This window comes from Halichoerus grypus, chromosome 1 (genome assembly GCF_964656455.1).
Source record: "Halichoerus grypus chromosome 1, mHalGry1.hap1.1, whole genome shotgun sequence".
NCBI lineage: Eukaryota > Metazoa > Chordata > Mammalia > Carnivora > Phocidae > Halichoerus > Halichoerus grypus.
In genome coordinates this window covers 34,053,119-34,077,734 of record NC_135712.1, presented here as the reverse complement: position 1 = coordinate 34,077,734, position 24,616 = coordinate 34,053,119, and positions in this window count along the sequence as shown.

Below are 24,616 nucleotides of genomic sequence, written 5' to 3'. Positions count from 1 at the left end.
ATGTTCTCTCTCTAATAAATAAATAAGTAAATTCTTAAAAAAAAAAAAAAGGGAATCAAGCACCACGAAGGTGAGGCAGTGAAATATAAGAATGCATAGCATGGGGGCGCCTGGGTGGCTCAGTCGTTAAGCATCTGCCTTCGGCTCAGGTCATGATCCCAGGGTCCTGGGATCGAACCCAGCATCGGGCTCCCTGTTCAGCGGGAAGCCTGCTTCTCCCTCTCCCACTCCCCCTGCTTGCGTTCCCTCTCTCGCTGTGTCTCTCTCTGTCAAATAAATAAAATCTTAAAAAAAAAAAAAAAAAGAATGCATAGCATGTTCTCTGGAATCAGACTGCTTGGGTTTGAGTCCCTACTCCACTTACAACTTATATAACCTAGGTCAAGTTTCTCAACTCTCTAAGACTCAGTTTTCCAATATAGGATGGGAATAATAATAGTACCTACCCTCTAGGACTTTTGTGAGATTTAAATGTGTTTAATCCATTAAGATATGGCACTGTGCCTGGTCCATAGCAAGCACTTCATAAGTGATAACTTATTCATTTTGTGTAAGTAGAAAAAACATGTCAGGAGGCAGGATTTGAGAGCAAATGGGTTAACTCCTGTGTTATTTTTGTACTCTTCAAATCATAGTTGAGGTTTGACGTAGGGAATCATAGCTTAAGTTTTGCACAATGCCAGACACAAGCAACACAAGGTAGATCATCTGCTGTCCTCACTGACATCTTTTATTGCACTTCATAGAATTAGGTCACATCTACATAGAGGAACCATTGATGCAAGTACTGTTTATATCCTTAGTAAGAAGATGTGTAAATCTTAAGAACATTGATAGATGTTTTTAACTCTTTTCAAAGTGTGCACCATTGAAGATGCATATGGTTGGCGTCCACTCCAGGCTCTAAACATTTAAGTGATGCATAAAGCAACCTGGGCTACAAGGGCTTGGGATATGTTAATTATTGAAAAGTGGCTAAATGCTCTGTTTCGAAGTAGATAAATGGAGTTTATGACTACTGAGACATTGGCTTATTTCAGTCCACACTATTGGAAATTTTCACCATCATATCCTTGAACTCTGCAAACAGAACTTTTTACTTAGAAGTATTTTACTCACATGAGTAAAATTAAAGGATACTTTTGGGTTTATAAATGTATGCAGAGAGGGTACTCATGTTTTATATTTAAGAGGTTTGGGAAGTAGCATGATAAGTAATAAAATCAACAGTGGTAACTATTAATGTAATCAAGTACAGATATTGCTTTAAAATAAATAGGACTAATGATTAGGAAGAAAACAGGCCTTGGGAAAAAAATAGAATTAAACACAAGAGCCGTGATGAAAAAGAATCCAGTTCATTATCAACCAATGTCTCAAATATATCAAATCATAATACATCAAACCAGAAAATAAAATCCTGGTTCAAGTGTAGTTTTTGTCATAGAAGCATATTATGTTTTATGTATGTTGAGAAAAAAAATAAGTGATCTTAGGACTGTCTTCAAGGAAAGCCTGCCATGTGGCAACAGGGTGGCCAAGGATGCCAAACCACGCCCTGTAGATGACGCGTAAGCCAAGTTTGAGTGTGGAGGTGGGCAGTGCTTTGGGACTTCCCTGGGGGAAGGTGTGATCAGGATTTCTCTGAAGGAGGCACTGAATGTAAACCTGGGTGGAATAAAAAATACACAAAGGAAGAGAGGGTTTTGACCTGTCTAAACCTTGTAAATCCAATCATGCAAGTTTGAGGACTGCTTGTGCAGTGTAGGCTGTTAGTTTACTACTTGCCTATTGATCACTGCAAGAGAGTTTCAGTGGACTCATAGTGTTGCCTTTCCAACTTACCAATATGGTTACAATAAATAGATATCCAGTGTATGAGTTCACTTCCTTGGTAGTACTTATGAATTGAATTAGGATTGCAGTAACCTGCTGCCATAGCCAAACTGCTTTCCTTTTCTACTAACTTAAATGTGAAAGCTCTCAGGGTAAAAGGTAGAGAGGAAATTACCAGCAAAATCAACATGCAATTTCTAATGCTTGTGACTTTTAGAATTTACTCTCTCTCTCCGTGACCTTCCTTGAGATCTACCCAAGCCCATTGTGTGAATGCATCTGAAGGAAGAACAAATACAGACACACCCGGAGATAAACATGTCTGGCTATGCATTTGTAACGGGAGGTGGTGATTTGCTCCTGTCGGTGGTCACACATAGCCAATTTTTGTTGTTATCCAGAGTTAGTAATAAGTAATTTCATGCATGTGAAGTCGCAGTGAGAGAACAGGAGTGAGCTCTTCCTAATCATTATGTCAGGGAAGAGATGCTTGGGCCGTGGTGCCTGACTAAGCATATGGACACTGGGAGATGACAGCATACATGTCACCTGTGTAGAATTTCCTGGTGCATGTCACCTCCCCACACTGTTCTTAGGAAAGCAATATCTGGTTGCTACTGTTTAAGCACAAGCTTGCAAAAGGATGAGAATACCTGCTCACTTATTCCTGAAGAATCTCTTAAAAAATCTCATTGAATCATGAAAGAAACTCTCGCTCAGAGAGTGGGGCAGTTTGAGTCTCAACTGTTGTAAACTTCGAATCAGGTAGACAACTCCCTTTTTGACTATTTTCCTCTATCTTTCATTAAACCTGAAAGCACTCCCACTGGTTCTGCTGGCAATGTTATTCCCGACTAATAAAAATGAGGTGCACTACTCAATTTATCCAGGCCCGATTATGTTGGAAGGCAGCTAAAGGAAAAAGTGAGTCCTGTATACTGAACAGCATTGGAGCCCCTGTAATCTAGAGGAGAAAACATTCAAAGGGCACTATGAAGCTCAATTTACAGAAATAGACTGAAAATTGCTGCCAAGCGGCCCAGCAGACAATGCTTATGCACAGCCATCACAGACCAGGTTGTTGCTCAATTGGAGGAAAAAAAGTTGTGTAGCATCAGGCATTGAGGCTTCTGTGCCATCCTGCCTGAATACAGAGAATAGCGACCGGGTCACCAACACTTGTCTTGATTAACCTGGTGCCAGTCTATGAGTTTTAAATATTTTCTCTCCCCTGATCATTTCTACCCGTGTTAGAAAACACCATCTTTACGATGCTCAGGGTTAGGGGGAGCCTGGGTGGTACAGTTGGTTGAGCATCCGACTTTTGGTTTTGGCTCAGGTTGTGATCTCAGGGTCCTGTTCTCAGAGTCAGGAGATCAGTCCCCGTGTTGGGCTCCACATGCTGAGTCTGCTTAAGATTCTCTCTCCTTTACCCTCTGTTCCTTCACCCCCGCACCCCCAGACTCACTCTCTCTAAAGTAAATAAATAAATCTTTAAAAAAATAAAATGCTCAGGCTGAAATAATCAGCTCTACTATCAATTCATAATTGATCCCTGTTCATAAACATCGTGGTATGAAATTCCTTAGACGTTTTGCTCAGATATGTCAGCATTGTGCTATAATCTTGTCAAACTCTTGGCTTCTGAACTAAGTTATTTTCATCAGAGATATTGGGAGAGGTTATATGTCACATTATACCAACACCTTCTGGCCATGCATCTTATCCCTTTACCCCTAATAAAAATGTCTGAGTCTTAATGTCCCAAGGAACTGTTTCAAAGCTTTCGAAGATGACCTTTAGTCAAATAGCTCAACTATTATTTAAACTTCCTCAATTAATGCCCTCCTGGGATGTCTTGTTTTGAAAATCACGTTTGACATTTTGACAGAACTTAGCTTTGATATTCAAGCCGATTTGCCCTCCTCCAGCTTTCTCAGCTACCAGGCACTTGAACTTTCACTCACATTTTTTCTGCTAAGCTTCTGCTGACGGGCCTCTCTAGATACCATTGAGTAGGCTGACTGAAATATAACCTCACTCCAGGTCAAATGCCTTTAAGCTGAAAACCATTTCCAAGAAGGATGAAAATCTTAGATATTTCAAGTCTGTCTATTTGGCAGCGTGGAGATAAGAACAATGAGTCTTGTTGTTTTCTTTCATTTTTGCCATTCTGGAGCAGCCAAGAGGAAGAGCTCAAATGTTCTGTAATACCCATTGTTGTGCATACACAAAGCATAGAATGGAAAACAGAATGGGGCAAGTTGAGTAACCATTATGGTAATCGGCAGGTAAAATGTAATATTAACAGGTTGAAGGTGTAAGGTGTATGTCAGAGTTTTTTTTAATTAATAAAAATAATTTTGACTTGAATAGTTGAATCAGTTTCAGAAGCATGAACTCTAATTGGCTTTAGTAACCTTAAATATGTCATAGTTAAAAAAATGTGCATTGATGGCTGAAAAATATCACATGAACTTATGCCTAGTGAATTTCCAAAAGACTGCCCACTGAGTTGTTTGCCCTCTATCATATTGTCTCAGAATCTTAACACGAGAGTCTCTGCTCTATTCCAATCAGGCATTGTCATCAAAAAAGTCTACTTAAAATAAATCCATATTATCTATAGATGAAGGGGAGAAAGGAGTGGCCATTTCATTTCCCTGATAGTCGATCTATTTGGCTAAAGACTACCTTAAAAGCTAGAGACAGTTTCTTAGGAAATAAGTCTGGCATTTTTACTGCAGAGAGACAGTTTCTTGGGACATAAGACTCAGGCATTTTTACTGCATAGGGATAATTTCTGGGGACATAAGACTCAGACATTTTTACTAGGGGTAAAGAGACAAGATGCATGGCCAGTCTGAAGGTGTTGGTGTGATTTGACATATAAACTCTCCCAGCATCCCTGAGGAAAATAACTTAGTTCAGAAGCTGAGAGTTTGACAAAAATTCCCGGAGAATCCTGACATAACTGAGTGATTGGTGACCACCCGAGGCAGATCGGGGACTGGCTGGGTTGGTTTTGCTGAAAGGGCACAGCCCTGGCCAAGGTGGTATGTACAGTGAAGGAGGTGCAAAGAGTCAGTAAAGATCATGAACATAAATGCAACCTCTTTTATAATTTTACCTTAGCTAGTTCTGTCTTCTTTACAAACTCCCTTTCTGAATATCTGACTCCCTTGTTTTACTTATTCTGTGTATTGACTTCTCAAATGTTAAGAGATGGTGGCTTGTTTCACACTTCAAAGTCATGGGTATTTTGGTTCATGGGAAGGAAAAAGCGGCATCACAAATCAGACCCTCACACATCCAACCTGAAGGGTATATTCATTAATTGAAACTCACAGTATTATTATATGCAGTTTAAAATATAAGTTTAAGAGCGCCGTCTCTGTGGCGCAATCGGTTAGCGCGTTCGGCTGTTAAAATATAAGTTTAAGAAATAACTATTTCAGATATTGGAATTAGTGATTTTTTTTTTAAAGAAAACTTCTGTCTTAAAACATTAAATGAGTTAAAATGGGAAGCTTTTTACTTTTGATTTTGTTTATACTCTACTTGCTCCCTACTTTTGTTAAGCAATTACTTAAATAATTTGTATTCCTCACTTCTAGGTACTTTCTAAGTAAGACATTTATCCCCAGGCATGACAAGAACTAAGTTTTTTTTTTTTTTTCCATTTTAGAATATTAAATATTCTACTTTCTCTTGAGACTAAAGCATACTCTCTCACCCCAAATGCTCTTTTTTTAAATTTTATTATGTTATGTTAATCACCATATATTACATCATTAGTTTTTGATGCTCTTCATCAGTAGTCATAACATTCACATCAATTCTCTCCCAAGATTTTGACTGCCTTCCTGTGCTTCCTTATTCTGGTGTTCCACCCACTGAACTAGCTAAACTTTCCCTAATTTCACCTGGTCAGCACTAGGATCAGTCAACTCATGATGAAGAAAGCTTCATCATGAAGTGAATTAATGCACTGAACACAGTCACAACACTGTTCGTTGTGTGGCTGAATTAGTTATAGGCTAAGACAGAGGGTTAAAATATAGCACCTTACACAAGCTAGGACTTTACTTTCTTCTTACCTGTCTAAAGTAGAAAGTAAGGTTTCCTCTGTTTCATTATTGTGTCTTCTCAAGGGTGTTGCAGTCCATCAAGAGTGAGGCTGGGTCACCACCATGCTAGCATTTTAACCTCCTGGAAAAAGGAATGAGAAACTAAAGGGAAAAAAGATGTCCTTTTATGGAAGTGATACTGCAATGTCATATTCCTTTGGAGAGAACTAGTCACGTGGCTACACCTGGCTACAACACAATTTGAGGATTACAGTCTGTAGCTTGGGACAAAAATATGGGGGTGGGTTCTAGCTCTTAAAAAAAAAAAAAAAAGGAGGAAAAACTAGAAACTGTCATAGCTTTAAATTTTAGGCTGGTGATATTTATACTACATTTTGATGCTTTCCTTCTTCCTAATCTTTTCCTTCCCTTTTGGTTAAGGCTGTTTATGTATTCATTACATCTCTTCTGGAGAATATGGAGGGCACATAGCACTAGAGCATAGTTGGATATTAAATGATACTACTTTAAGCACCAAATTGAAAGTTATTTAATATACAAAAATGTGCTTTACCTAAATGTTTAAAGACTGTATCTGTGGTCTTAGGGAAGTATGCAGTGTGTGCTTCATTAATTAACTTTCTAATGCACCAAATGATTATTCTGTGCCTACTACATGAATAGAGCTGAGTGTAGTATTTTGGAGATGCAAAGAATTTGAACACAAAGAAACTTTCCTCAAGTAATTTATAAACTACCTGAGGATACCCAATGAAAAATCACCAAACAGAGCAATGATACAAGAGCTGTCATAGGAAGGAGAGATTGGGGTTTGTTTGTTTGTTGTTGCTTTGTTTTGTTTGAGCTACCTACTGTGTATTTGATGGAACCTCTTTCATCACATGCCTTTTCAAAAAATTTCTTTCTTGAATTAGTGTTTATATTCCCTGTAGTTTATGAAATATCCCATTGTAAACATATATAATTATTATATTAGGAAATAAAGATAATGCTACCCTCTATTCAGGGCTGTTCATCTAAATTATATTATATAACCTTTGTTCTTTGATTCTGTTGATCATGAAAATGGCATAATTATAAAGTTTATAATGTCATAATATTTTTTCTCTTCTTTAATGAGACAGAAAGAGTGATTCTCAAAGTTTAATGTTTCTAATCAAGCAGGAAGTTTGCTGAAAATATGTATTTAAAGACTCTGTGGAGAGATTCTGACTCCAAAGGCCTTGTAGAAAGGCCAGGAACTGTCACTTTCCACAAGCACCCTATTGATTATGTGGCTGCTCTTCTCCCAACTCTAAAGAACGCTTGGTTTAAAGAACACACTGTGGGGAGTTTATATGAGTAGACACCATTGCTAATAAATTTTCTTTGCATAGTTTAAACATTTTTCTTGTGAAATTGTTTCTGCCACTGTGATTGTCTCTTGCAAGAGAAGGCAGTTATTCCCATTGGCCATATTAAGACAAAAATCAATGTATTTAAAATGCTTACATCTTAATGAAAATGTAATCTCACATAAGAGGAGTGATTGATGTGGTCTCTTTATATCTCTACCTATTTTTAATGAGAAAAGATGTTAAGATGGGACAAACTGATATTTTATACCTATTATTAAAAGCGATATAGGTAGTATTAGTTATCTCATCTTTCCGGATTATGTGTTTTGTCTCATTGCTTCTGGATTATAACTTATGTCTGAGGTTAAAAAAAAAAAAGCAAGAAAGCAAGAAAAAAAGAAGGAAGGAATGAATGAACGAAGGAAGAAAGGAAGGAGGAAAGAAAGGGAATAAAAAAAAAAAACAAAAAAGAATGACCTTGAAAAACAATAGTGCTTTATCTTGAGAACCATGTGAAAGACTCCATAGTCCACTAGGTCCCTACAGATGATAATAAGTAAAAACACCACTGGTACTTTTAGCCTCCCCCCTCCCCTCCCAACTCTGGCTGTTATCAGTGGAAAAACCAGTGCCCAGTTTTTTAGTGATTGTTAACATGGTTTAGAAGATACCTTATTAAAATTGAAATAGAAGTGCCACCTTCTTATTTAAAAAGTATGATTTTTCAAATCTGAAAAATCGTATTCAGGAACACATTGTTCTTGACTCTCCAGACCTGCTTCTGCATTTTCCCAAAGCATAGTTGGTCTAATTTTAACCTTTAATTTCATTGAGTAGATAATCATCTTATAACCACGAATACCATGCCGATTTTTTGCCAGCTCGTCCCACCTTTAACACTACCATCATTGATGTTTATTGATTTGAGACTCCTGCATCACAGTACTTAATTAATTTCAAACACAGCAGAATATTTTGGGATTTTTATGTTCAGGATCCCATTGATTTCTTGTCTTGCCAGTTTTAATCAGATTTGGGAAAAGGGAAGATTATGTCAAGGCTGTTTACTCATCTATTGGTTAAAAAATGTTGTAAGTGCAATCGTTAGGAAGCACTTCATTTGAATAATGTGTCTAAGTCTTAAAGTGGTCAATTATACATGCTGGACATTAACGTAATATTTACTTATACATCAGAAAGAACGTGTGCTTTCAAGATTCAGCGTATATCTCACATTACTAAATACAAAGGGCATTTGTTTAAGTATATAATTATATCTTCATTTTACATCTTTGTTGGTCAGACTTCCACATCAAAATGCCTAATAATAGTCTGAAATCCATGGGGCCTTGGCATGGGTTTCTGTGCTCTGCTTTAGTGATTAACCAAATAGTCAAATACATCATTTCATACTTTGTTCTTTAAAGGCAGTCTTTTGAAAGACGAGTACCTGCATTGCTGTTTTGTGGTACAACAGTGACAACCAGTGGCCGCTGGGTTTCACTGGCAGTTCATTTCGGCTGATAATTTATTGCTGACATTGTACAGATTAACAAGGGCCTGCATCTCGCTTTAATAACTAGCACTCAGAAATAACTTGCTTCTTGCTGATCTTCATTTTATCTTTTACTAAAAATAGGTGTATATCCACCACGTGTCTATTTGAGAAATGTTTTATTAACTAAGCATCTGAAATGTAGTTTAACACGTTTTACTAAGAGGTCACTGCAAATGCAAATATGGGAGGTGAATGGAAGATTCTTAATGGGTTCATCCTATGTGATATGTAAACCAGATTCCTTATTATTATTATTATTATTATTGTTATTATTATTATTTCCTTTTACCTGTAAAGAAAAGGAAGGAACTGCTAGGTATATGTGAAAAACAGGTCAAAGCACTCTGTGGGCAAACAGTTGGGGATTGTATAATTATTCACTACCTGAACATCCCAGATTGGTCTCCTCTTCCCTTCCTAAAAGGTCCATTATTTCTTTCAAATGGAGAGCTTAATGGAGTAAAGCTTTGCTAGATGTAATGAGCTGAATAATGTGGAGTTCAACTTTGGATTATGGACTTTTGGAGACTCCAAGCAGTTAAAACTAATGATTTAATCCCTGTATTTATTTTAAATTTCCTTGAACAGATCTATTTATATATTCTAGAAGCTCTCTCTGAGACACGGCAATCTAGAAATACCCTTTTTTCCCCTCTAGCATCTATGACATTACCACTGTCTCAAACTGTCTTCTTTCTCTCTCTCTCTCGCTCTTTTTTAGCATAGCTCCAAACCTTCATTTCCTCCTCACTGGCATTGCTCTAAGAGTGCTTATGGCAAATTTGCTTCTGTAATCATAACTTGAACCCATCTGGGGATGAGATTGGCTACAAGCTTAGTATTTCCACTTAACATATTCATGATTAGCATGCACAGAAGGAGTAGAATTAGGATGAATGTTTTTGGAACAGTACAGATAAATCCTCATAAATGTAGTACAACAGCTCTGGAAACGCACAGTGCGGAAATGTAATGAAGCTGAACTCTATAGAGAGTTTGGTATTCTCAGTACCATGCCTCTCCTAATGAACTCATTTAGATTAGAAAATGGATTTAATATTTTATTGGAATTAACCTGAGCCAGTAAAGAGGATTACAATTTCTTTCCATAAATATAGTGATATTACAGGGTGAGGTAGCATGTTACATGAATATTAAGCATTTTATGAACATTGTCATGAAGCCAAAAGGTGTAAGGTGATTATATTTTAATATAGTGGTACTGTTCTTACAATAATTAAATTTGAATAGCAGTAAAAGGATATTTTAAAAAGATTTAAATCAAAATTTTGTTGCATTTTCAGAGCTAAAATGCCATGTGATTAAAATTAAACCCAGGATAGAACATTTAAGTGAACAGCCTCAGCAGAAGCTGTATTTTCCCAAGTGGGAAATAAACAACAAAGGAACTTGGTGGTGGGGCGGGGGGGTACCAAGATTCGGAGTTTGGCTAAAGAAAAGGATTATTTACTCACCTGTGACTACTTTGGTAGATAAGGTAGACAAAAATAGAACTCTACTGCATTATGGGCTGGGTTCTTTTTCCTTTCTGTTACCTTTCCTTTCATTCCAAACTCACTCAGGTCCTTTGTGGATGATGAGTGGGTACGTGTGTGTGTGTGTGTGTGTGTGTTTGTATGTGTGTGTATAAAATTCATATAAGAGGCATATACAGTCTGTAAAGGAAGAAATGCATGAGAAATCAAAAGACATGTACTCTTTCCCGTTTCCAAATACCCTCTAGCCATAAGCTACTTCTACCATTAATTTTTGTAAATCTGGCTGATGTATTATAGGCAAAGGAACTAATATCACACTTTTGTAATCTTAAGAAAGAAAAAAAAACCCAAACCTGTAACATGAATCTGATCCAGCCTTAAACAAAGGGCAAGCTTTGGCCCTGGAGTGTCATTTCTACCCATTTTGTAAAGTCAGCTACTGTGCATATGTGCACCCGAGCGTTCACTGATTTTACAGGATAAGGCGCAGTGAGCACTGCGTGCTGGAGGCTGAGGTTAGGTCTTGAGGCTGGGCAGAAATCTTCTGATTAAAGCTGAACACGCGCCGTAAAGTTGCTCAGGCATGTACACAGAGTTAGTTTAAGAAAAGCTTCCTACCCCTCCTTCGTTCCACCTACATGAGTCAAACTTTTTTGCTTGAGCTGGGGAAAGGCATGTAAGTGTGGGTTTCAGATTTCTCCAACCCATATATGCAAAGAGTTCCACAGCTGATGCTCTTTTAAGCTTCAGTCACACTGGGGCTTTGAGATAATGCTATTAAACTGGAGTAAAGAAAATCAGCTGCTTGCTGAGTATTCGGGGTGCGGGGAGGAAATCAGGCCCCAAACAAGAGATGTCAGCAGCAGTGCTGAGCAGCTGGTGAAATTCTGTGGCCGGAGGGCTGGGGTGACCTCATGGAGGGTGGGGTGGAAGCCCTTCAGAGGGAATGCATCCTGCTGGAATGCAGATGAAGGAGCTGAGGAGCACCAACGGAACCCAAGGAGGGGAGGACATGTGAAGGAGGAGGGGAAACTGCCAGGAGTTTGAAATTTGCTGGTCTCACAAAGATCCCGGATGAGCCCTTTTGCTCTACTTTATTATTTTACTATTTGATAGGGTAAAACATTGAGTTTAAGATTTTTACCATAATTAGCCCAGATATACATCTCCCTGGGGTATTAGGGCTAGGGTAGATGGAGGTGGATGGGCAGTTATTAGCAATGCTACGGAAGTAAACAGAGAGATACCCAGAAAATCTTTAACTTTTACATTCCCTAAAAGGATCTGGCAGCAAGATATAGTAGGCTTTTAAACCAGGCAAATTAGCTTGGAAAAGGATTTTCTAAATTTCCTTACCGACTTCTTTAATATATCGATCAGTCTGGCTGACTTAGTTCAGAGAGCTCTCTTGGTGTGAAGAAAATATACTCTGGGTCTACAACCCTTTCTATTCTCTGGTAAGAGTATAAGATACAGGAGAGATGAATAATCTCCCAGCAATTTTCATACCCCTGAGAATGAGTTAAGAAGTTAGAAGGGTGTCTCTACTTTCTCCTCTTCAGGCTTATTTCCAAACAGGAGACACTGTATTAAGTAAGGTGCAGCCTCTACCCAGGATGCCTTTTTGGATTCCAGAAGTTGATCTGCAGACTATGTTCTAGTGTATGAGTCAGCTTCCACAAAGGAAACTGTACGGTTAATGGTAAACAGACCGTGTAGATGATAGAGGGTAAGTAGCTACTAGATAACCTTAGGACATTGCCTTAGAACTAGAGGAGAGAGAGATGACAATGCATGAAGACAGTGCCCCTTCTTCTTATGACAAGTTCATTTAAATCACTCACCATGCTTTCTCAACCTATTGTGGGTTTAATGGTGACCCTCTTCCCTCAAAGGATAGGTTCAAGTTCTAACCCTGGACTCTAGAGAGTGTGACCTTATTTGGAAATAGAGTCTTTGAAGATGTAACTAGGACTCTTGAAATGAGATAATCCTGATTTAGGGTGGGCCTTAAATCCAGTCACTGTTGTTTTTATAAGAGAAAGGAGAGGGAGGGATTTGAGAAACAGACACTGAGACACAGGGAAGAAGACTATGTAAAGATGGCGGCAGAGAATGAAGTTAAGCTAATTAATTTAAAAAAACCAAGGAATACCAGGAGAATGTGAAATTGGTTTATCTATTTATTTATTTTAGAAACTTCATATTTTAAACATTTTGTAGAGAGAGTATTTAAACAAATTCTAAAGTACACAGAATAATAATATAGTGAATGTCCATGTACCCACAATGCACCATCCAGACTTTAGAATTATCGATTTCACCAGTCTTGCTTCACACATAACCCTTGTAATATACGATCTTTGTAACATACAAGGTTGGTTTCTCAGTTCCTTATTTGTGTACTTCTGTCTCCCCACTCTCATCTCCAAGATAGTAGTGCCTGGGAATTTATAAGTTGCTGAATGGCTCTTGAACAATTATTGACAGATGTGAGGCATGGAAGTATAGCTCCTATGTATTGGGTCTGGAAATCTCAAAGGTTTAATTTGTACTCCTGGCTTCCACTGCAGGATCATGTTAAAGCTGCCTTCTGTAGGACATTCCATGAAATCCCCCCTGTACTCCTCACTCTTGTTCTGCTTTCTCTGGCTAGTAGTGCTAACTTAACAAAAGGGGACCATAAATCCTTGTCTCCGGGTCTGCTTTTGGGGAATATGACCTGATACCCTCACCTGCTAAGACCCTACTGTATTATATTGAAATAATCCCCAACATTATAGCATTTCAAACTGTATTTTGATACGTATCTCAAAAAGTTAAGGACTCTTAAAAAATTCATTACCATTATCACACCTAAATATGACAGTAAAATTCCTTAATACGTAAGATACCAGTCATTATTCTAACTTACAGTGACCTCATAAATATAATTGTTTGGTTCACTTGATATGTAAGCAAGAGTTTCACAGTGCATTTGATTTGAAATGTCTTCTTAATCTCTTAATATAGAAGTTTCTTCTCCATCTTTTCTTTCTTTGATGTTCATGTATTAAAAAAACACTGTCATTTTTCTTTAGTGTTTCCCACAGTCTGGGTTTAGCTGATTGAATCTTCATGGTGTTTTTTAGCATATTTGTCTATATATTGTGTGCATTGGTAGTTGAATTTAAAAGCTTGATCAGATTTCAGTGTGGTATTTTTGCTACATCTCCTTCATTGGTGGTGATATGTCCTTTCATTAGGAAGCACATAATTTTGTTTCTCTTTCTGTTACTTGGTTGCCGTTAATAATTATTATCTTTATTCGTTAATATTTCAGGGACTAAAAGCTGGTGATACTGTGATTCTTTTAATTCCTTTTTCATTTATTACCTGGGTTAATTCTAGAAAGACAAATACTTGATTTGTCTATTTGGTTATTGTTTGGTAAAATTCACATAGAGAAAGTAGAATAAATGTTTGCTTTTTTCTTTTTACCAGTTTTTAAAATAGTGGGTTAATTAGTTGACCAATTTTTTTGTCTTTTAGTATAATTATGAATTCATTAGTTTAAATATATTTGATGTGCTTCCTCCATTATAGTGATGATCCTTCTTGTCCATTCTTTGGCCAATGGGAGCCCTGTCAAGTTGACATGTTACTCCTTTTGGTATGACTAGAGTAGTCTTTGATATCTTCTTTGAGAGTTATGAGCTTCCATGATCATCTTGTATGTACTCATCTCCAAAGCTGGAATGGACATTTTACCAAGGAGCCCTTTAATTTATATGCAACTGTAGGTCATTAATTTTAGTACTTATCAGTGAGTGCAGGTAGGAATACTTTTTTAAGGTGAAATACAGCATGAGTTCAACTGATTCTTTCCATTACAATTCAAAACTACTGAATTTTTATTTAACCAATTCTAATATTTAGACCCCCTTTACCACATAGAGAATGCCAATTCCCAACAGTGCTAACAATGATAGAATATTATCTGCTTTATCCTACAAAATATACAGAAATCTCCACTGATAATCATAATTTTCACCAACAGTATGATTATGGAAATCAGTGTAAGTTTTTGTTTTTGTTTTAGTTATATTACTATATTAAAGACTCACGAAATATCTATTCTCTGGGTGGTTATTCCACCAACTAGTTGCACAATTTTATTTGTTTATTGTTATTTGTCTATATATTTTTTTATTTTTCAGGATTAAATATGTGTGTGTGTGTGTTGTGTATTCAATGATATGTAGCTCCTATTCCTTTGCCCGTGATCCTAAACCCTTGTTCTACCTATTGGTAAACATTTTTTTAAAATCTTGACTTTTCATTTCATTGCTTGTTTGTCAAATATAAACATGTATATTCATATCCTTTCTTAGGTAAACTGTGATATACTCACTTTTTTCCTACCTTGCTTTTTTTCAATTAATGATAAATGTAAGAAAATACTCTAGACTAATATATAGAAATTTCTTCATTTATTTTTACAGTAGCAAAGTGTTCTACCTTGTGGCCCATACCGTAATTTATTAAACAAGTCCTATATTGATGGACATTTAGGCAAATATCACTATTTTTGCTAATATAAAACAGTTCTTCAATAAATAACCTTGTCCATATTCCTTTTCATATTGTTGCTAGTGTATGTTTGGGATACATTCCAGGTAATACTAAATTTTTCTTCAGAACAATTATACTGCTTTAGGCAGGTATGTTTTTGTCTACTTAGAAAAATCTCTTTGAATGTCTTTATTTTATTTTATTTATTTATTTAAGGATTTTATTTATTAATTTGACAGAAAGAGACAGCGTGAGAGGGAACACAAGCAGGGGGAGTGGGAGAGGGAGAAACAGGCTTCCTGCTGAGCAGGGAGCCCAATGAGGGGCTCGATCCCAGGACCCCGGGATCTTGACCTGAGCTGAAGGCAGCCGCTTAATCAACTGAGCCACCCAGGCGCCCCTGAATGTCTTTATTTTAGATGAAACAAGATGTTTTATTTTGCTTTACTTTAAATAAGTGAGTTATGCCTATTCGAATATGTACTGATAAAATCAATATATTTAACCTTACCTCTGTCTTATTATGTTATATGAATAAGCTTTGTCTTTTTCTGACCAATGAACAAAACAGGACATCCAGTCCTTTAGAACATAATAAAAAAATTCCAATAAATATTTTGTCAGTTATAATCATATTTTGAGAGTATACTTTTTTAGAATTTCTTGGAAAATAAGAGAACTTAACCAAATATTCTGTATGTTAAAGCTAGTATGAATCTGTAGATCTACTTGCTACTGTATTGCACAAAAGAGAGGAGGAGGCTGTTGGGTGATTCATGGTTGACAAGAAGAAATTAGTGAACTGCCCCTGCGTACTGTCAACCTACTGTAGGTTAGGACTCTTCTTCCATCTGTTTCTCATATTTTCTGTTTCAAATTCTGCATATAGCAGTGTCAGAAGGAGCGGTGGGAGTTTTCACCTGGTTGCGGTATTTCATTGTGAGGCTGCTTTTATGATTCATATTTTGGTCCAGAAGGATCCATATTGGATGAATCTCTAGGCTCAGATTATCTTTTGTCATCAAATACTTTACTGCCTGATATGTATCACTTACCCCTTGCTGAATGTAATATTTGTTACAACTGAAGCTTCTTACTTTGACTTGGTATTTGGAGCATGAGATTAGTTCTGTTCTGCAGTTCTACTTTGTGCTATCAGAAAATGTCTTTGAATTCAATGTTTTAAGACAGTTGTTATTTTCATATAAAATTTCATTCATACAAAATTTGAAAAGAAAAACAAATTCTATGTGGTGTTTCTAGTATTTTCAGCAAATTTGATAATAGTGTATGCATGCAGGTGTATAGCTTATGTGAATTGGATATTTTTTTTTTTAGATTTTTATTTATTTATTTATTTATTTGACAGATAGAGAAAGAACACAAGTAGGCAGAGTGGCAGGCAGAGGGAGAGGGAGAAGCAGGCTCTCCGCTGAGCAGGGAGCTGGATGTGGGGCTCGATCCCAGGACCCCAGGATCATGACCCGAGCCGAAGGCAGCCACTTAACCAACTGAGCCACCCAGGTGCCCCGAATTGGATATTTTCAATCCACTTTTCTCCCCATTTTGTTGTGTTATCTCACCTTTTAGGGAAACCAATATATGGACATTGAGTAAAACAAACACAAAACAAAATAAAAACAACAAAAAATAGCTTTTAGTATAGGAAACAAATATAAGTTGGGTTCAGCTGCCATTTACTAATTTTTAAAATTGTCTCTGGAACAAGGTAATGATTAAAGGTGACAGAAAACAAACAAACATGTTTTCCGTGGAAATCTTCTGCACAAGGTAACTTCAATATTGCTAGAAGGATTTTTTAATGAATGTGTTGATATGATGCCTTTTCTGTTGACAAAATGACCTCATGAATATGCTAACAATGTGTGGAGTTTGATGTTAAGAATGACTAGAGAGTGGGATAGTAAAGCAAAGGAGTACTGAATGGGTGGTCCAGCAGCCCACCTCAACAGTTGATAAAAGAATTTGAATATGCCAGAAGAAAGAAAGAGAGAGAGTGAGAGAGATCAGTGAGGGCATCTGTGTATGTATTTGTAGCTCCTGAAGTTTAGGTGAGATGGGGGAGAGTGCTCATTGGTTTGCATGAGCTAATCCATGAACATTCTGCTGGATCAATTAGTGGACAAAGACACTAAGTTCCTTTTTTTCCTACTTACTGTTATTACTTCATACTAGAATTAGAATCACAGGGTAGCATAGAATCTTGGCCAAGAAAGGGATCTTCACAGTTATATATGATTCCTGATAAAGAGGATGATTCTTCAGAGACATGTCACTATCACTTGGGATCTTCATGAATGTTATCAAGAGGGGAGAGCACAATGATTTAAATAGAGCCCATTTTGGTGTTTGATAGCTTTAATTGTTAGATACCTTTTCTTCTATTTTTCTTCTATTTTCTTATATTCCCTGTACCTTCCCAATATAAATTCTAGTCCTGCTTCCTAGAGAAATTCAATGTAAGGTCAAACTCCTTTTGGAAGACAGGAAAGTCCTTCAAGTATCTGCAGATGAATATCAAATAAGTCTTAGATTTTTTCCCCCTCATTTTCCCTGGAAGTCAAGCATTCCTCAGGACAAACTCTACCTATATCAATACAAGCTTTAAAAATATGGCATCCCAAACTGACACAATACTTAAGATGTTGAATGACACATCCAGCATTTGGTTAATGTAGTATATCTTTAAGTTTGGACACCTTATTTTCTTTAATGACTTACTATTTTAGCACTGAGTCCTATTGCTAATTCCTTTCATAATATTAGTCAACAAAATCTTTTAGGCATTTTTCATATAAAGTACTTTTTGTCAAGCTTTCCTAAGAATATAATTATAAAATTGATTCTTTGAGCCCACTTGCAGGATATTAATTTTGGATAAATTGATTTGTGTTAGTTTGGGCCCATCATTTAACCTGCCATTTTTATTTCTGAACCTTGATAATATCAATTGTGTTAGTTAATCCTCTCAGATTTGGATCATCTAAAATTTTAATCAGCATTTTTCTTTCTATGTCTAAGGTATTAATAAAAATGTTAACTGGCTCAGAGTCAAAGACAGAGCACAAAACTATGCCATTATAAGCGTCTTTCTAGTTACATATTGATCCATGGTTCAGTGCTTTTGAGTATTCACTTAACAAGTATCTATTGAGTTTTTATTATGCATCAGAGACTAATCAAGGTGCTGAGGTTATGACAATAAAAGCATACCAAATGTTTGTCCTCATAGACAGGGCTGTTGATGGCCTATATTGCGCCTTTGTGCAAATTATAAAAAAAAAAAATGAAACAAAACAAAACAAAGCACCCTGTCAGGTGAAGTCAAGCTTTTTTTAAAATTATTAAATAAAAAGTACCTCTTTTATTGGAAAACAGTCAAGTGTCAGTTGAATGATTTGTTAAGAAGAGCTGGCTGGACATCCGCTTCCAAGAGATCTGCAGCTGTCAACTTTATTCAGTGTACAAACTGCACAACTTTCCATGATGAGCCCTGCACAGTCTGGTATATTCACATTCAACTCTTTCATGCCCTTAATAATTTTTACTCACTTATTAAATGTTCATATTTGTTGGACTTGCTTATAATGCTCTTGGAAGAGGGTTACTATATTAATAAGTGAAGAATGATTAATCTACCTAAGAAGAAATACAAGAACAAGGAATGGAGGAGACTTGAAGGTGGTTTAAAATGATACTATAAGAAGATCATGAACTCACCTCCTTTCAGGGACACAACAAATGTATATATAGAAAAAATCCTTCTGAAAAGAACCTGAGAACTAGCGGAAACCTGCTACACAACAAAGGATAAAAGAACCACACTTTGAGTTGGGTAAGAGAGGCAGAAACATGCTCTCACCAAAAATCCCACCACCCCATGCAACAACCTGCAGTTGAAAGGGACATCAAGGAACAAAAATAAAACAAAGATACATATATATCTTCTCCCCAAGGACAAAAGAAAAGGTTAGTACTCCACATCAGGCAACTCAAGATTTTATTTATTAGAGAGAGAGAGATAGAGAGAGCACAAGCAGGGGCAGAGGCAGAGGGAGAAGCAGGCTTCCTGCTGAGCAAGGAGCCCAGTGCGGGACTTGATCCCAGGACCCCGGGATCATGACCTGAGCTGAAGGCAGACGCTTAACTGACTGAGCCATGTAGGTGCCCACATCAGGCAACTCAACACTCAGGTTCTGCACTGGAGAGATAAGCCTCAAACATCTGGCTTTGAAAATCAACGGGGATTACATTCGGGGGGAACATAGGGTTTTAGGGAACAAAGATTCTGCTCTTTTAAAAGGCTAGTGGACCCAGCACAAAAAGCAACAATTTGAAAAGAGTTCAGAACATAGGTAAAGGAGGTTTACTTGCTACACTTAAAGTGTCTGCCAGAGGGGCAGAAATTTGTTGGGACTCTCCCCAGGGGCAAAAACACAACTGGACACCAACTTTACAGTCTCTTTCTGCCATGCTGGCACTGGCATTGGCAGGTGCCATTTTTGCACCCTCATTCTAACCACCTTACCATGGCAAGTAAACAACAAAGAAATCAAAGGAAAAATTTTTTAAAAATTGAGACAAATGAAAATAGAAACATGACATTATAAAATTTATGGGATGCAGCAAAGGTAGTTCTAAGAGGGAAGTTTATAGCAATATAGACTTACCTCATGACACAAGAAAAATTTCAAATAAATTTAATTTTATGCATAAAAGAACTAGAGAAAGAACAAATGAGGTTCAAAATGGAAGGAAGGGAATAATAAAGGTCACAACAGAAATAAATGAAATAGAGGTAAAAATAATAAAAAATCAACGAAACTAAGGACTTGTTCTTTGAAAGGATAAACAAAATTGACAGACCTTTAGCAAGATCATGAAGAAAAAAAAGGGAGAGGGCCCAAATAAAATCAGAAATGAAAGAGAAGTTACAATGAAGAATAGTACAGAATACCACAGAATACCACAGAAATATAAAGGATCATAATGGAATAGTATGAACAATTAATATGCCAGCTAGTTGAACAACCTAGAAGAAATGGATACATTCCTAGAAACACCCAGTCTGCTAAAACTGAATCATGAAGAAATAGAAAATCAAATAGACTGATTAATAGTAATGAGATTGAACCAGTAATCAAAAAAACCTCCAAAAAACAAAAGTCCAGGACCAGATAGTGTGTCACTGGTGAATTCCATCAAACATTCAAAGAAAATTTAATGTTTTGCCTTATCAAATTTTGAGGGAAAAAGGAGGAAAACATTGAAGAGGGAAGGGGAAGGAATTTTTAACTCATTTTATAAGGCCAGCAATATTCTCTGATACCAAAACCAGAGAAAGATACCACAAACAAAGGAAAATTATTGGCCAATATACCTCATGAATAAAGATGCAAAAATCTTCAACAAGATATTATCAGACTGAATTCAACAATGCAGTGAAAGGATCATATTCTGTGACCAAGTGGGATTTATTCCACAGATTTAAGGATGGGTTCAACATCCAAATATCAATCAACTTGATACACCATGTCAACAAAATGAGGGATAAAAATCATATGATCATCTCAACAAATGAAGAAAAAAGCACTTGACAAAAATCAATACCCATTTATGATAATAACTCAACAAAGTAGGTATAGAGGGAATAATAATTATAAAGGCCATATATGAAAAACACAGCTAACATCATACACATTGGTGAAAAGTTGAAAGCTTTTCCTCTAAGATAAGGAACAAGACAAGAATGCCACCCTCACCGATTTTATTAAACATAGTATTAGAAATTCTAGCCACAATAATCAGGCAAGAAAAATAAGTAAAGGGCATCTAAATTGGAAAGGAAAAAGTACAACTGTCACTAGTTGCAAATGACGTGATATAGAAAACACTAAAGGCTCCACCAAAAACTATTAGAACTAATAAATTCAATGAAGCTGCAAGATACAAAATTAATACACAGAAATCGGCTATGTTTCTATATACTAATAGTGAACTATCAGAAAGAGAAATTAAAACAATCCCACTCATAATTTCATCAAAAAGAATAAAATACCTAGGAATAAATTTAATCAAGGAAGTGAAAGACCTGTACGTTGAAACCAAGGAGATAAAAGACACCGATGAAAGAAATTTAAGGAGACATAGGTAAATGGAAAGATATAATATGCTTATGGATTAGAAGAATCAATATTATTAAAATGTTCATACAACCCAAAGCAATCTACAGATTGAATTCAATCTCTACCAAAATACCAAAGCATTTTTCAGAGAACTAGAACAAAAAGATCCTAAAATTTGTGTGAAACCACAAAAGATTCTAAGTAACCAAAGCAATCTTGAGGGAAAAAAAGAACAGAGCTATCATAATCCCTAATTTCAAACTATGCCACATAATTATAGTAATCAAAACAGTATGGTCCTGGCACAAAAACAGACACATAAATAAATGGAACAGAATAGAAAGCCTAGAAAAAAGTCCATGCATATATGGTCAATTAATTTACAACAAGGGAGTCAAGAATACACAATGGGAAAATGACAGTCTCTTCAATAAATGATGTTGAGATATTTGGACCACTATCTTATACCATGTACAAAAGGTAACTCAAAATGTTTTGAAGACTTAAATGTAAAACCTGAACCATAAAACTTTAGAAGAAAATATTGGCAGTAAATTCCTGGACATTGGTTTTTAGCAGTATTTTTCTGATCTGACTCCATAGGCAAGGGCAACAAAAGCAAAAACAAACAAGTGAGACTATACAAAACTAAAAAGTGGTTTCACAGAGAAGGAAACTGTTAACAAAATAAAAAGGCAATGTACTGAATGGGAGAAAACATTTGCAAACCATATATCTGATAAGAGGTTAATATTCAAAATATATTAAGAATTCATACAACTCAATAGCAAAAAAACCCAAAAAACAAAGCCCCCTAGATAATCAAATTAAAAATGGGCAGCTCTGAATAGACACTTATCCAAAGAAATACAGATGGCCAACAGGCACTTGAGAAGATGCTCAACATCACTAATCATCAGGGAAATGTAAATCTAAGCCACAATGAGATATCACCTCACACCTGTCAGATGGCTATTATCAGAAACAAAAGAAAACAACAAAAACAAGAACAAAATAAGAAATGACAAGTGTTGGCAAGGAAGTGGAGTAAAGGCAACTCTCCTGTACTGTTGGTGGAAATATAAATTGGTGCAGCCACTATGGAAAGCAGTATGATGCTTCCTCAAAAAAATTAAAAATAGAACTATTGTATGATCCAGCAATTTTGCACCTAGGTATTTATCTGAAGAAAATGAAAACACTAAGTCAAAAAGATATATGCACCCCTATGTTCATTGCAGCATTATTTACAGTAGCCAACATATGGAAGCAAACTAAGTGTCCATCAACAGTTGAATAGATAAAGATGATGTGGTATATATTTACAATGGAATATTACTCAGCCATAAAAAGAATGAGATCTAGTATTTGCAACAACATGGATGGATCTTGAGGGTATTTCACTAATTGAAATAAGTCAGATAGGAAAAGATAAATACCGTATGATATCATTTACATATGAGATCTAAAAAAAACCCAAAAACAAAACCAAAAAACCCAGAACAAACAAACAAAAGAGAACAAAACCAGACTCATAGATATGGAAAACAGACTAATATTTGCCAGAGATGAGGGATTTGGGGGTTTGGCAAAATGGGTAAAGGAGATCAAGAAATACGAATTTCCAGTTAAAAAAGAGACAAGTTATGAAGATGTACAGCATAGGGAATATAGACAATAATATTTTATTTATTTATTTATTTATTTATTTATTATCATTATTTTTTTAAACATGTCTTTCTTTTAAGATTTTATTTATTTATTTGACAGAGAGAGACACAGCAAGAGAGGGAACACAAGCAGGGCGAGTGGGAGAGGGAGAAACAGGCCTCCCGCGGAGCAGGGAGCCTGATGTGGGGCTCGATCGCAGGACCCTGGGATCATGACCTGAGCCGAAGGCAGACGCTCAATGAGCCACCCAGGCGCCCTGACAATAATATTTTATTAACTTTGTATGGATGACAGATGGTAAGTGGACTTACTATGATCATTTTGTATATTACAATGTTGTACACCTGAAACTAATATAATATTGTATGTCAGTTATTCTTAAATTTGGGATAAAAAGAAATAAAAAAGAATGGAAGAAACTCAACCAAGGCATGGTCTTTCCTTTCTAAGAGAATAATTACTATTACTATTGGAAACTGTGGAAGGGACAGTTACCTGTCAACTAAAGATTTGTGTTCCTCTTTTCATAGAATAGAATTGTAGCTCTAAGGTGGCTGATGGACAGGGACTACATTTCCCAGAGCCTTTGTTCCTTTTCTTCACGGGTCACATGTTAGGACTTAACAATGGATAGCAACAGAATTGATGTATTCCTCTTTTGGGTCACAGGGTTTGAGATATGGCTGTAATTTCCTCACTCTCTTTCCACAACTACACATGAAAGGAAAATATATGATGCCCTCTTGTAGTAGTTCTCAACATTTTTGGTCTCAAGGTCCCTCCCATTACACCCTTAAACAATATTGAAGATCTCAAAAGCATTCATATTTATAAATTATATCCATCAATATTTACCATATTAGAAATGAAAATTGAGAAAAATTTTAGAATTATTTAGTTTACTATATTTACTATAAAAGTAAAAACCCATTATATAAACAGTGAATTTTTAGGGTAAATAACTATATTTTCCAAAACTATAGTGAGAGGAGTGGCATTGTTTACATTTTGAAAGTCTTTCTTTCTTTTTTTTTTTTTTTTAAGATTTTATTTATTTATTTGACAGAGACACAGTGAGAGAGGGAACACAAGCAGGGGGAGTGGGACAGAGAGAAGCAGGCTTCCCGCTGAGCAGGGAGCCCGATGTGGGACTCGATCCCAGGTCCTGGGATCGTGACCTGAGCCGAAGGCAGACGCTTAATGACTGAGCCACCCAGGCGCCCCTGAAAGTCTTTCTTAATTCCTCATTCAAGTGCCTATGATATCATGCATTATATAGTTCTCAAAAATGCAGTTATTCACTTACGGGATAAGAATTTTAAAAAATGACATTTTATTACTATCATAAAGCTAGCTTTACTTCATAGATCCACTGAAAGGGTCTTGGGATTTTCAGGGGTTCTGGATCATTGCTGTCCTATGGGAATCCTTGGGAGCCATCAAATAGAAGGAGCTGGGGTTTCTGAATCAAATGGAAGGAGCTGGGGTTTCTGCAGTATGGAAATCCATATTGTACAAAGAACACAAGTTCTTTACATGAGTAAGCACACTGTACAGTACATGAGTAACATGACTGTTACATGAGAGAGAAATAAAATGCTATTATGTTATAAACCACTAAGATTTGGGAATTTATATATTACAGACGCTAGAATTACCCTGTCTAGAACAGAAATCCACAGAATATAACTAATTCTGATATAAGAAATTTTACTTTTTATGATGCTTATCCAGGAATGGCTCTTTTTTATTCCTAGCATACATGCCCAGCAAGATCCAGCAAATGAAAACTGACATACAATATCCACAGGAGGCCCAAGAAATAATGGGATTTATTTGGTTGGGAAAAGAATTTTAACAGGAAAACTAAAGGCATTGATCTATTCTAGAAATGTGATGGCCATGGGAGCTTACTATTACTTTC